General features: G+C 37.6%; 1 pseudogene across 1 annotated transcript; it reads left to right on the forward strand.

Annotated features, from left to right (window-relative positions):
- The first annotated feature begins 1210 nt into the window (after positions 1-1210).
- LOC308418925 (pyruvate dehydrogenase E1 component subunit beta, mitochondrial-like) lies at positions 1211-2294 on the forward strand (annotated as a pseudogene). The gene has a single exon. The product of its transcript is annotated as a pyruvate dehydrogenase E1 component subunit beta, mitochondrial-like (transcript).
- The last annotated feature ends 11484 nt before the right edge of the window (positions 2295-13778 follow it).

The following is a 13778-nucleotide window of genomic DNA, read 5'->3' on the forward strand; positions in this document are numbered from 1 at the left end:
TCCTCCTCCAAGAGTTCTTCACCCCATCCCCCTTCCCTTTTGCGTTGTCTAAGAATGTGCTCTCCCACCCACTCCTACCTCACCATCAACCCCCCCTCCCCCCACCACATCACCCCTGCTTGGATGAATCAAGTCTCTACAGAATTAGGCTCATCCTCTCCCACTGAGACAAGGCAAGGGAGTCCTCTCCTATGCAATGTGCCTGGGGCCACAGACAAGCCCAGGTATAATTTTTTGTTTGTGGATTAGTCTCTGGGAGCACCCAGGGGTCTGAGTTAGTTGATACTGTTGGTCTTTCTATGGTATTGACAGCCCCCTTTGGCTCCTACAACCCTTCTTAGAGGTCCCTAACCTCAGTCTAATGGTTGACTGTGGGTATCTGCATCTGTCTCAGTCAGCTGCATTTAGAGCTTCTCAGAAAACCAATCCTAGGCTCCTGTCATACATGGCCTCATGAGTCTGGGTTACCACACTCAGGATGATACAAAACTCATGATGTCCTTATTTTTAGTAGCTTATTAGTATTCCATTGTGTAAGTGAATAACATTTTCTGTATCCATTGTTCAGTTAAAGGACATCTGGGTTGTATCCAACTTCTGGCTATTATGAATAAGGCTGTTATGAAAATAGTGGAAGGAAAAAGCTTTATATAAAGAAATGATGGATACTTTGATTTATGGGTATCACAATATATCATTGGGAGTAATTTTATCACTAAGATCCTTTAGCAAAATAATAATAGGATTTTTCCCCTTAGGGTAACCCATAAGATTGTAAATAACCTAGTGTAGTTTGAGGATCTCTGACACCCCTTTGACCAACAGGATATAACCCATTCCTTGGTAGTGTATTATATATAGTTGGGACATTGCTTTCTTCTTTATATGGTAACTCCATTTAAATTCCTTTTATAACTTTTGAGCAGATTCTAGAATCGTGAGCTTTTATATGGTTTTTAATAGTCCTTTAATGTTAGTTGTCCTCCCCAAGATTTTCTCCTTTATCTTGATCTCTCATGATCTGCCCCGTTTAATTCACTTACTTTCCTCTTTAAAATTTATAACATTACATACAATTTCCCTTTCCTGGGAAGAATACTCTTCACCTCTCATTCTTTACTAGCTACCTAATTTCCGTTAAACTCCCAAATCTAAAACTTAGAAAGGTAACATCTCAGTCATTCGGCGGCGAGTAGAGGACACAGGCAAGATGGCGGCGGTAGCTGGTGTAGTGCGGGGACCCTTGCGGCAGACTTCAGGCTGCTGAAGAGGCGGTTTCACCGTTTGGCCCCCGCGGCAGTGCAGTTGACACTTCGTGAAGCTATTAATCAAGGTATGGTTGAAGAACTAGAAAGAGATGACAACGTTTTTCTGCTTGGGGAAGAAGTTGCCCAGTACGATGGTGCATACAAGGTTAGCAGAGGCCTGTGGAAGAAATATGGTGACAAGAGGATCATAGATACTCCCATATCAGAGATGGGTTTTGCTGGAATTGCTGTTGGTACAGCTATAGCTGGGTTGCGGCCCATCTGTGAATTTATGACATTCAATTTTTCTATGCAAGCTATTGACGAGGTTATAAACTTAGCCGCCAAGACTTACTACATGTCTGCTGGCCTTCAGCCTGTGCCCATAGTATTCAGGGGGCCCGATGGCGCCTCAGCAGGTGTAGCTGTTCAGCACTCACAGTGTTTCACTGCATGGTCTGGGCACTGCCCAGGCTTAAAAGTGCTCAGCCCCTGGAATTCGGACGATGCAAAAGGACTTATTAAATCAGCCATTCGTGATAATAATCCAGAGGTAATGCTAGAGAATGAACTGGTGTATGGAGTTGCATTTGAACTTCCTGCAGATGCTCAGTCTAAAGATTTCCTGATTCCTATTGGAAAAGTCAAACTTGAAAGGCAAGGGACCCACATCTGGGTAGTTGCCCATCCAAGACCAGTGGGGCCACTGCCTAGAAGCTGCAGCTGTATTGTCTAAGGAGGGTCTTGAATGTGAGGTAATAATTCTGCGTGCGGTCAGACCAATGGACATTGAAGCTGTAGAAGCCAGTGCCATGAAGACAAATCATCTCGTAACTGTAGAAGGAGGCTGGCCACAATCCTACTCCAGTAGGAGCCAAGATTTGTGCCAGAATAATGGCAGACCCGGCATTCAACTTCCTTGATGCCCCTACTGTTCGTGTCCCTGGTGCTGATGTCCCTATGCCTTACACTAAGAACCTAGAAGACAACTCCACACCTCAAGTCAAAGACATCATATTTGCAATAAAGAAGACTTTGAATGCCTAGTTGGACTTGGAGTGTCAAGTCATTGAAATTTATTTAAAATACTTGTTGGAACTTCATCTGACGTGTACTTTGAGACTTACTCATTATGAAGTTAATGCTGAAGCCACAGCAGGTGTCTCTGTACTGGTAAGAAGTTTGAATGTGCTTGTAAGTGGAATGTTTTCCACTCCATACCCTAGATGCTCTGTTTTCTTTGTTACTGTTAGTCTAGTCTTTGAATAAGATTAAAATAAAAATCTGCCCTCTTTCACTAGAAGGGGCAAGATAAGAATGCCCTCACAGAAAGTAACATATCTCTAAAAAATGTATTGTCTACATTTGTTTTGATAAGGGATAAAGGGGATTCCTACCAATGGGAAAAAAATTAATTTCTCTTTATAAGAGAAAACATACAATGTTTGCCTTTATGAGTTTGGGTTACCACACAAAAGATAATTCTTTCTAATTCTACCAATTTCCACCTGAAAACTTCATAACTTTGTGACTGAATAATATTGCACTGTATAAATGTACCACATTTTTATTATCCATGCATCAGTGGACAGACATGGAGATTATTTTTAATTTCTGGCTATGAAGAATAGGACAAGAGTGAACAAGATGAGCACGTGCTAGGAAGGGTGATACAGCTGGATCTTTTGTAGATGTATTCTCAGCACTTGGAGAGCATCTTCCACATTGGTTTTCACAGGGGCTGGTCCAGTTTCACTCTGATCTGCAGTGAATAATTGTTTCCCTCTCCCATCATTCTCTCCAGCAACAACTCACACTTGTTTGATTGATCATTGTCACTCTCACTGGAGTAAAGTGAAAGCTCAAATCAGTTTTAATGTTCATTTCCCTGACAGCTAAATCTGTCGAGCATTTTAAAGTATTTACTCACTTGTGTTTCATCCTTTGAGAACTATTTTTATTCTTATACCAAATTTTGAACTGGGTTGTTCTCTTGATGTGAAGTTTTTGAATTCTTTGTATATTCTAGTACTAACTCTCTGTCAGATGTATAATTGATAGAATTGTTCCCCATTCTATAGGACGCTACTTTGCTTGAATGATGGTGTGCTTTTTTTGAGGAATACAGAATTTGTTTTTTACTAACTTTTGTAACATCTTTTTTATGCACATTCACCATTTATTTTAGTTTTTAAAGGTAAACATTTAATTGAGACTTTTTCCAGTTTCAGAAGTTCAGTCCATTATCACCATGGTGTAAAGCATGGCAGTGTGCAGGTAGACATGGTGCTGGAGGAGTCAAGAGTTCTACATCTTGATCAGAAGGCAGCCAGGATGAGACTGGCTGCCACATGCAAACTAAAGGAGGCTCTCCTCTGCACTGGGTGGAACCTGAGCATCAGATTTCAAAGCCAACCCTCTATAGGCATGGGCTTCCTCCACCAAGATGACACCTTTCAATATTACCACGTCCTATGGACCAAGCATTTTCAAATCACAACAAGGTATTTCCTTAGCCACTAAATGTTATTCTAAAACACATAGTTTGGGGGAGGAGGTGTCACACTCCTCAGTAGTGTAGTAACTATTTTTTAATTGAACAACTTTATTTTAAAATAGAAGATAAATGTACAGATATTAAAAGCATTTTTGCATAACAGTATCTGAATACATTTTTGTGAGTACTTGCTTTTTTAAAAGTTTGATAGTATGCCTTAAAATCTTACTAGTTACAATGAGCATAAAGTACATGTAAAACAAGATGTAACCTGGAAATAGGCAAAGTTTTCTTGGTCTGTAAAGATTAAGCATAATGATTTTTTTTTTGGCCTTTGCTTTTCTTGCACTTCATATAGTCTGGGAGTTGTTTCTGGGGTGTTCAGAGCTTTCTGGGGTTAGTATCTAATTATCAGTGACTGCATATTATGTCTGTTCTTTTGTGAATGGGTTACCTCACTCAGGATGATATTCTACAGATGCATCCATTTTCTTAAGAATTTCATAAAGTCATTGTTTCTGATAGCTGAGTAGTACTCCATTGTGTAAATATACCACGATTTTTGTATCCAATCATCTACTGAAGGACATTGGGTTCTTTTCAGCTTCTTGCTATTATAAATAGGGCTGCTATGAACATTGTGGTACATGTGTCTTTGTTGTATGTTGGAGCATCTCAGCAGTACATGCCCAGAAGTAGAATAACTGGGTCTTCAGTTATTACTACAGCCAATTTTCTGAGGAACCACCAGAATGATTTTCACAGTGGTTGTACCTGTTTACAAACCCACTAGCAGTGGAAAAGTGTTCCTCTTTCTTCGCATCCTCGCCAGCATCTGCTGTCATCTGAAATTTTGATCTTACCCATTCTGACTGGTGTGAGGTGGAATCTCAGGGTTGTTTTGGTTTGCATTTCCCTGATGGCTAATGATATCAAGCACTTCCTTAGATTCTTCTCAGTCATTTGATATTCCTCAATTGAGAACTTTTTGTTTAGCTCTGTACCCCCAATTTTTAATAGGGTTGTTTGATTCTCTGGTGTCTAACTTCTTGAGTTCTTTGTATACCTTGGATATTAGGCCTCTATCAGATGAAAAATTGGTAAAGATCTTTTCCCACTCAGTTGGCTACCATTTGTTTTGTTGACAATGTCCTTAGCCTTACAGAAACTTTGCAATCTCATTAAGACTCATTTGTAGATATTTGATCTTAGAGCAGGAGCCATTGGTGTTCTGTTCAGAAAGTTTTCTCCTGTGCCTATGTGTTCTAATATTTCTCTTCTAATAGTTTCACTGTACCTGGTTTATTGTGAAGATCTTTGATCCACGTGCACTTGAGCTTTGAATAGGAGATAAGAAAGGGTCTATTTTCACTCTTCTACATACTGAGTGCCAGTTGGAACAACACAAATTGTTGGAAAGGCTTTCATTTTTGCATTGAATGTTTACAGCTCCTTTGTCAAAAATAAAGTGGAAATATATGTGAGGGCCCATTTCTGGATCTTTTATTCTATTCCATTGATCCACATCCCTATCTCTGTACCAGTACCATAGAGTTTCTAACACAATTGCCTTGTAATATAGCCTGAGGTCAGGGATGGTGATTCCCGCAAATGTTTTCTTGTTGTTGAAGATGGATTTCTCTATTCTAAGTCTTTTGATATTAAGATGAAATTGCACATTGCTCTTTCCAACTCTATGAAGAATTGGGTTGGAATTTTGATGGGAATTGCATTGAATCTATAGATTGGTTTTGGTAAGATGGCCGTTTTTACAATGTTGATCCTTCCAAACCATAAGCATGGGAGATCTTTCCATTTAATGAGATCTTCCTCAATTTCCTTCTTTAGAGATTTGAACTTCTTGTCATACAGTTCCTTCACTTGCTTAGTTAGAGTCACACCAAGGTATTTTATATTGCTTGTGACTATTGTGAAGAGTATCTTTTCCCTAATTTCTTTCTCCTCAGGTTTGTCCTTTGAGTAGAAGAAAGCTACTGATTTGTTTGAGTTAATTTTATATTCAGCCACTTTGCTGAACTTGTTTAATAGCTGTAGAAGCTCTCTGGTGGAATTTTCTGGGTCACTTACATACACTATCATGTTTTTAAGATGTTTTTCTTCTTCCTTTCCAATTTGTATCCCTTTGATTTCCTTTTGCTGTGTAATTGCTCTGATCAGGACTTCCAGTACTATGATGAATAGGTAGGGGGAGAGTGGACAGCCTTGTCTAGTCTCTGATTTTAGTAGGATTGCTACAAGTTTCTCACAATTAAGTTTGATGTTGGCTATTGTTTTGCTGTATATTGCTTTTATTATGTTTAAGTATGGCCCTTAGATACCTGTTCTTTCCGAGACTTTTAACATGAAGTGGTGTTGAATTTTGTCAAATGCTTTCTCAGCATCTAGTGAGATGACCATGTGGTTTTTTTCTTTGAGTTTCTTTATTTGGTGGATTACATTGATGGATTTCTGTATATTAAGCCATCCCTGCATCCCAGGGATGAAGCCTACTTGATCATGGTGAATGATCGTTTTGATGTGTTCTTGGATTCGGTTGGCATGGATTTTGTTGAATATTTTTGCATCAATGTTCATAAATCTGAAGTTCTCTTTCCTTGTATGGTCTTTGTGTGGTTTAGGAACGAGGGTTATTGTGGCCTCGAAAAATGAGTTAGGTAGTATTCCATCTGATTCTATTTTGTGGAATAGTTTGGAGAGTATTGGTATTAGGTTGTCAATAAATGTCTGATAGAGTTCTGCAATGAACCCATCTGGACCTGGGCTTTTGTTGGTTGGGAGGCTTTTGATGACTTCTTCTATTTTTTTAGGTGTTATGGGATTATTTAGATGGTTTACCTGGTCCTGGTTTAACTTTAGTATCTGGTATCTGTTTAAGAATTCATCCATTTTCTCCAGATTTTCCGTCTTTGTTGAGTATAGGCTTTTGTAGTAGGATCTGATGATTTCTTGAATTTCCTCAGTTTCAGTTGTTATGTCTCCACATTCATTTCTGATTTTGTTAATTTGGTTACTCTCTCTTTGCCCTCTAGTTAGTCTAGCTAAGTGTTTATCAATCTTGTTAATTTTCTGAAAGAACCAGCTATTGGTTTTATTCATTCTTTCAATGGTTCTTTTTGTTTCTATTTGTTCAATTTCTGCTCAGAATTTGATTATTTTTTGCCATCTACTCTTCTTGGGTGTATCTTCTTCCTTTTGTTCTAGAGCTTTCAACTGTGCTGTAAAGTTGCTAGTGTATGCTCTCTCCAGTTTCTTTTTAGAAGCACTCAGACCTATGTGTTTTCCTCTCAGTGCTGTTTTCTTTGCATCCCATAGATTTGGGTATGTTGTGTTTTGATTTTCATTAAATTCTAGAAAATCCTTAATTTCTTTATTTCTTCTATGACCATGGTATCTTTAATAGAGCATTGTTTAGTTTCCATGTGTATATGGGCATTTTTTTGTCTTTGTTGTTATTAAAGACCAGCCTTAGACCATGGTGATCTGATAGAATGTATGGTCAGTTTTGGAGAAGGTTCTGTGATGTGCTGAGAAGAAGGTTTATTCTTTTGTTTTAGGATGAAATGTTCTGTAGATTTGTATTAGTTCCAACTGGTTCATAACCTCTGCTAGATTCACTGAGTCCTTGTTCAGTTTCTGTTTCCATTATCTGTTCATTGATGAGAGAAGGGTGTTGAGGTCTATAATCCATGTGTAGTTGTGTTCATTTAGTTCATAAGTATGGCTCTGTTTACGTTCTTCTTCATGTAGTCAGCCAGCTTAACAAGAAGCTTTGGTAAAGATACTGCCTTTTCTCTAGTATTTTTCACTTCTTTGTTATAAATCTATGGTTTGTGCATAAGAAAAATTATGTTGGGTCTTCAGTCCATTGATTAGCATGTGTTTTTTATGGCAACACAATCTGACTATATTACTATAACTCAGTAAAATATCTGAAATGAGAATGATAATTCTCACTTTAGTTGCTGTATTATTCAGGATTATTTTGGAACACAATAGAACTAACAGACAAGTTTCTAGCACTGTGTGTCAATATCAAAGAACTGAAGAGAATTCATATAGATTACTTACACCTGAATTCGTTAGAAAAACAAGGAGAATTTATACCTATAAGAGTAGATAGGAAAAAAATTAAAAATCAATGAAATAGAAACCAACAGGAGGAAAACAAAAAAGAAAAAAAATTACCGAGAAAATTTTTCAGTGAAAAAAAAATCAACAAGGTAGTCAAACCTTTAGCCAATGTAACCAAAAAAGAAAAGAAAAAAAAAAAAGACCAAAAGTATAATGAAGAGAAGACACTATGACAGGTACTGAAGAAATTCTTACTTTACAGACCTTAAAAAAAAAACCTGTATTTTGCTAAACTGGAAAACTTAAAAATAAAAGATTAATTTCTTTTAATATATTCCATTCAACTTAAATCAATATGAAACATGCTATTTACACCTATAAGCCATAGTGAAATAGAAGAAGTAATTTGAAATCTACCAACTGAGAAAAGCCCAGTGCCAGGTGGACCCAGCATTTAATTTTGCCACAACTAACTACAAATTATTTGAAAAACTTCTCAAGTTATTCTGCAAAATAGAAACTAAAGGAACATTTTTGTTCCATGTAGTACCTATTACCCAAATACCCAAGCCACCAAAGTTTCAATAAAAAGAGAAAATTATAGAATAGTCTTCCTTATAATCATAGATAAAAAACTCTTAATAAATTATTTGTGAACAAAATTTAAAAGCACAATAAGAAAATTATCCTTGATTATGATGTAGGCTTCATACCACAGTTGCAGAAATAGTTCAACATACATAAATTAATAAACATAATACACCAATTAAACAGACTGAAAGATAAAGACCATCTGATAATCTCAATAGATGCAAAAAAAAGACCTTTGACAGAGCAGAAAGGGTCTGTAATGCTAACAAAAATCCAATACCCTTTCACAATAAAATCCTGGAGAGGCCAGGATGCAGAGGACAACCCTAAACTAATGAAAATGATTCACAAAAATCCCAGAGAAAACAAAGGGTAATGCCACTATAATTGACTAAAATTGGTAAGAAGACACAGTTGTCTACTTTTGCCATACCTGTTCAATATAGTACTTAAAGTCTTAGCTAAGCAATAAAACAGTTGAAGCAGAGAAAAGGAATACAAATTGAAAAGGGAAGAAATCAGTTTTCTTATTACAATTTTATACATAAAGCACCTTAAAGGCTTCACCGGGAAATGTTTACAGCTGATGAAAATATTTTCATCAGAATAGCAGGATACAAAATTAACAGACAAATAATAAACAGACTGATAATGAAATTAGGAAAACAATACCATCTAAAATAGACTCAGAGAAAGGAGGAGATGGAGAGAAAGAAGAGAAAGAAAAAGAAACAATCTTAGATTAAGTGTAACCAAGCCACTAAAAGACTTTTATAACAAAATGTTTAAGACATTAAAGACAGTAATTGAAAAAGATACCAGAAGATGGAAAGATTCTGTGCTCTGGGACTGAAAGAACTAAAGTTCTGAAAAAGACCATACTATCAAAACTTATCTGCAGATTTAATTCAAGCTCCATCAAAATTCTAATGTAATGCGTCACATAATTTTTAAAAGATCTTCAATTTCATATTTCAAATGTTTTCAATAGAGTTTGTGGATATTGAATTTCATGTATGTATTATTTTGGAAGCTAGAGGTAACAGCATTCTGAACTTTAGAAATCTCTGGCTATATAAATGTGCTCATGGTAATAATAACCACAATTGAGTGTAATAATGTGTAAGCGACAGCCTATGGTTTTCCTTAAAGCACCAACATGTGCTTGCCAGCCTCCTTTTACCTTTACAATGCTAGCTGCTACCTTAACTGGGATAAATATTATTTAATATGATCCATATGTGAGAAATGCAATGGCCAAACATGATTAAAAGTTATTAATAACTAATGCCAGCCTTGTTCCCACTTGATGAGTAGCCTTCAAGTTGGTTGGGGAGGCTGGTCCAGTTTCAAGGCCTTTTAACTTTCTTGGCCTCTAGGGGGAGCCCATGCCTCTTCAACCAAAGATTAAATTGACTTGAAGGGATCACCTTTTGGTGTTTGGGAGGGACAGTTGTCTCTTTAATGTAACTTTGCCCTTTTGGGACAGGTGGAGCATGGGTTTCTCCGTTGTCAGATACCTTTTCTCTGTGGACAGTTTCTGCCCCCCGCCGGCCATGGCTACTGCCTCCTGCTGCAGATGTGCAACCAGTATTTTTTTTTTTTTTTTTTTTTTTTTTTTTTTTTTTTTTTTTTTTGTCATTCTGCTGTCAAGATTTGTCTTCTAGCTGTAGGTGGTCTCAGATGGATGTTACAATACAGATATAATTCACGGTGCTTACTTGAATTTGAATTTAAGATAAGCAGCAATCCATCTGATGAGATACAAACCTTACTACCTTGAACCTAGAAGAAGTTGGCCTCTTCTGGTCATCTTTTAAGAACCCTGGCTTCTTGCTTTGGACTAAGAGCCAGTCTTAGATGTAGCTGCTTGCCTCAATTCTTTGTTGGGACATTTCTGTACCCAGCTTGATGCTGTGGAGCTTTCTTGTCACATGATTTCTGTCGGTCTCATTTGAGATTGGGTTACAACCCTCAATCCAATCTGTTGATCTGTCTTGGCACATGACTGATGCCAAAGTGAGGAAGCCTCCTGTTGGTCTCTGACCCAACACATTCATTTCAACTTGCAATAAGTAACAAGTAGAAATATTTCTGTTTAAATGTCTAAGTGCATTAGGTTTAATTTTTAAAATTAAATTGTCATCCTATTTTAGATCTTAATTCTCAATTTAAACAGAAAATGGGTCCTACCTAATTGCCTTTAGCTACAGCTGCAAGAGGTGACATTCTGCTGGTGGCACTTGGAATCCTCTCCTTGAATGCCATGGTAATCACTGCCTCCCTTTGAGGATGCCATGTCTGGCATGAAATTTATGAAATTTAAATACTGGATAAGGAGATTCACACTCTATGGGCACAACACATCTAACGTACAGGAAATGGTTGCTTGATGGGTTTACTTCAGTTAAAAAGGTAGGTCAGTAGTAACTACACTAAAACGGAAGCAAAATTAGGAAGCAAGTATAAGTATTAAAAAGCATTGTGTAGGGGCGTGGCTTAAAGGTTATAGATAACATGTTTGAAATTCACTCACCACAATATTGCCAAGTTGGGTAAATCTGGCTTCCTCTGTTTTGTCAGAACAGATACCCAAAATAAGTTCAAGTAACCAGGATTAGCTCTTGAGTATGGAGATCATAACATTAGGGAAGGGCAGGGATAAGGACCTGTGCTGTTAGGCTGTGGTCTATCCCAGCCCGGGTAGACCTTTGGCACAGAGATTAAATGATCAGTTAGCTTCTGATACATTAATTTGTTATCTTCAAATTAGAAGATAACTATAATGACTATTCTTGATTGTCAACTTGACTATATCTGGAATGAACCACAATCCAGAAATGGAGGACACTCCTTGGCCCAAATCTTGAGGCTGAAAGACACAAGATTTTGAGTCAGATCTTGAAGTGGGAATAACATGTGTTCTTAATCTGGGTGGATACACACCTTTAAGCTGGACCATACCTTCTATGGAGGCCTATGTAAGGACAGTGGAAGAAGGAAGGTTTGGTTTGTTCTTTACCTGCTTGTACTTACTTGCTAGCATGTCTACTAGAGCCTACTTCTTTAGGATTCCAGTTCATACAGAAAACCCACTGAAACATGAAGCCTCTAGGTTCTTGGACTTTCCACTCACAGCTAGCCATTGTTGGATTAGTTGGAAAGCAGCCTGAAGTCATTCCAATAAATTCCCTTCATATATAGAAATTTATCTTATAAGTTCTGTGATTCTAGAGAACTCTGATTAATACAGTAATACATCCTAGGTAAATGTACTCTGTTAATTTCAAAACTCAATAAACAGTTGAGTTGACATTTGTCCTTTCTTCAACCTTCTCCTATCCATTGACCTCATGTACACAGAGAAACTGTAATAATATATTACCAATCTTGGCATGAACTAATTCCATCCTGGGCAATTATTGTTGCTTTCATTATTTTTCATAGTTCATGTAAATTGGGAATCAAGGTTAGCCTGTGCCCTAATGCTGTCCACCACCCTCAGACATCCAGGCACACATGTACAGTGTCATTCTCCTATTTGTAAAGAGCAGCCCCCTGCCTAGCAAGTCATTTCTGATACTGTGCATACCGAGTCATTCCAGGTGCACCAAATAGTTGAACAACATTTTACTAGTTTTCTGTAGAAAATTTCAGAAAAGTGAGGTTGTGGGGTGAAAATGCCTGCAAGGAAGAACAAAATAACACATCTCAAACAAGAAGTGCAAAAGGACACCCTCATAAAACGCCAAACGTTTTTTGAAATCTCCTCTAGGGTTCAAGAAACAGATCTATGGGTCATTGTGAAATGTTCCCTGGAGACTTTAAATGTGCTGCTGCCATCAGAAAAGGTCAGCACAAAGTTGTGCTTTCCCAGAGGGGAGGGGGAGCAATCCTGAATGTAATCCCTTACCTTCATGCAAAGCCATAGTATGCCTCTCTCTCCCTTAGGGCGGTTCCCTCAGTCCTCATAGTTGAATGACAAGCAAGTTATGGGACAAACCAAAGTACTCATTGTGATGAAGACACCAATTACAAGAGAGAAACTGAATCTCTCTTTAAATTAGATGATCATGATAAGAGATAAATTAAACTATTGTAAAAAATGAAACTCAGACATTCCTTAGAGTATTGAGTCAGAATTTCAGATAATTGAATCATATTGCTGATTTACAAAGCAAGAAAAAACTCCTAATCATTGAATAAATGACAGCTGAAAACTGGAAACAATTTCTCAAAGACAAAACACCCATTTTTTTTCTTTTTTGAGTCTATGTTAATCAAATAATATTTAGAATATTTTAAGTATTTATTGTTATTTGTGTGTGTTCATGAATATCTGTGTATATCTGACTGTGTGAGAGCATATGCAAACATTTATGTGTGTGTCCATGAAAACCAGAAGAGGTTGCCAGGTCCCTTGGAGCTAAATTTTTAGGTGTTTATTTACCACCTCTTCTGTGTGCTGGGATGTCTACTCCCCTCCAGTCTTTACAATAGGGCAGCAAGAGCTTTTAACTACTAGAAGGTCTCTACTAAGTTCCTAGGAAGATTATTGTAAATGAAACAAAGCACTTGCAAAATGTCCCTCCATAGCAAGAAGTACACTCAATGTCTTGGTGTCTGTCATCAGGCTCAGATGGAGGTGACCAGGGCTCCTCGGAATAGATTGATTACCAGCCAGGATCAGAAATGTATACCTAGAGCATCTCAAAGAGTATCAGAAAGTGAAAGGAGTGCCTCCCCCCCCCAAACAGACACGTCTGTCGTGACAGAAGAGACAGCTCAGCAAGCTCTGTTTGATCCATGCATAAACTAAAGGATATGACACCAGATTATAGCCTGGGACATGAAGAAGCATGAACCTACAGTGATAGACGTTCTGTTCTACAATAAACATGAACACACAACTATTTTGGTGGTGTGCTAGCATAGATTCCTCAGGTCATATATATCAGGAATAGCATAACTGAAACTTATGCTGCCTCTGTTTTCTACTTTCATGTCTTGAAGAACCTCCATACTGATTTCCACAGAAGTATGAACTTCAACTGAGGCTCTCATCTATTGTCCCAGGAAGCCTCTCTGATGAAAACTGATCAAGGCACTGATCTATAAGTATCTCAATATGGAATTTCAAATCACTTCATTGGTTTTTGTTGTCTTTTCTCCCTTTCTTTGATTCTTTATTCTTTCTTAATCTTTTCTCCTCATTTTTGGTTCTACCCTATGTCTCTGAGCTATTCAGTCTCTAGTTTCTGGCCATCCAAGCAGTGTCCAGTGTGGGTTCCCACTTGTGGCTTGGACCTCAATATGACCAGCTATTTATTAGCCACTCCTACAAGTTCTTG

The sequence above is a fragment of the Micromys minutus genome (genome assembly GCF_963924665.1).
Source record: "Micromys minutus genome assembly, chromosome: 3".
Taxonomy (NCBI): Eukaryota; Metazoa; Chordata; class Mammalia; order Rodentia; family Muridae; genus Micromys; species Micromys minutus.